This window comes from Poecilia formosa, unplaced genomic scaffold, assembly GCF_000485575.1.
Source record: "Poecilia formosa unplaced genomic scaffold, Poecilia_formosa-5.1.2 Scaffold790, whole genome shotgun sequence".
NCBI classification, from domain to species: Eukaryota; Metazoa; Chordata; class Actinopteri; order Cyprinodontiformes; family Poeciliidae; genus Poecilia; species Poecilia formosa.
Genome location: NW_006800729.1, coordinates 68,516 through 70,068, shown reverse-complemented (window position 1 = coordinate 70,068; position 1,553 = coordinate 68,516).

Sequence of the window (1,553 nt, the reverse complement as noted above, 5' to 3'; positions counted from 1 at the left end):
ACACACACACACACACACACACACACACACACACACACACACACACACACACACACACACACACACACACACATACGCACACACACACACACCTACACACACACACATTATCTGACCTGTGTGTGCCTCTCTCTCTTTCCTCATTGTTACAAGAGGAAAACTGAGTTTTGTCTCCTCATGTTTCTGGAGGAGACGCGGATGGATGGATGGATGGATGGATGGATGGATGGATGGATGGATGGATGGATCAATGACGTCAACCATGTAAACCAAAGACAAGACTCTTCATTTCCGCCCTCTGGTGACATCTAGTGTTCATCTGCCGCAGCAGCAGCCTTTACCTTTGGTCCGTTTATTTATCAACTTTCTTTATTTTTGGTGACCTTTTATGGAAAGCCATTTGCGCCAAAATTGAATAAATAAATAAATGGGTTAAATAAATAAAAAATGAGTAAAATAAATGGCTTTCCATAGACCTTTGACCGCAATTCAAAAACGGCACAACTTGTCCCTCCGACACTTTCTGTAATATTTTAGGATGAAATTTTCTGTGTAAAGTTTATATTTCCTTAAATGGAAATGTAAGAAGAAATAATGTTTTTTCTTAGCTTATTCAAAATTATTTAAATTTTGCTTAATAAAGCAAAGTTTGACGAAGAAAATTCTTATTTTTGGTTCTGGGAATAAACTAAAAATAAACCTAAACAGTTAAATGACTGTAAACAGTAATCAAATACGGTGTCCCCAGTAGGACAAAATAAATCAGAGTTTATCACAAAGTGAAACACATTATATTATTTACTGATGTTTTCCAGCCTTTATTTTTGTTCATTTTTATTATTTTCCACTAACAGTTCATGAAAACAGAACATTACAGAATATAGAATATAAAACATTTTATGGAGGGCCTCCTGCCATTAGATGCGTCTCTCCTTCAACACACCTGAGTCAAACACTGAGGAGGAGATTCAGCTGCTGGATCCAGGTGTGTTGAACAGGGAGACACCAAGAGCTGCAGGACCAGACTGCCCACCCCTGGTCTAAATAATATTAGACTTTTCTCATTTTAGGTCAGTCAACAAAAATAAAATAATGAAACAAGATAAAACTTATTCAGAACATTTTTACAGATTTATTCAAATTTATAATCTTATTGGGTCAGAAGCTGGGAAAATTTCCAGTTTTGGATGATTTGGGTCAAATGTTTTGTTTTAGCAAATAGAAATAATTTGGTAATTATGACGTAAAAGGAGAAAAGTTTGATCTGCTTTAATGTCAGAGAAGCAGAAAAACTGTTTAAAACTTCTCACTTTTTGTTCTGTTTAAATTTCATGTCCTTATTTACACTTTTATTATTTTCAGTGCAGGTCAAACGGCTGTTGGATCTGATTTTAATATGGAAAAATAAAAGTTCCCTCTGAGAGCCATTTGTGTGACGGTTCTGTTCTGTTCTACAGAGCCGGAACCGGGTCAGAGGTCAGCAAATCGCCTGATACGACCCGACTCCAAAGGTCGTTGATTTTACAGTCAGCAGCAGCACAGCAACACACGCA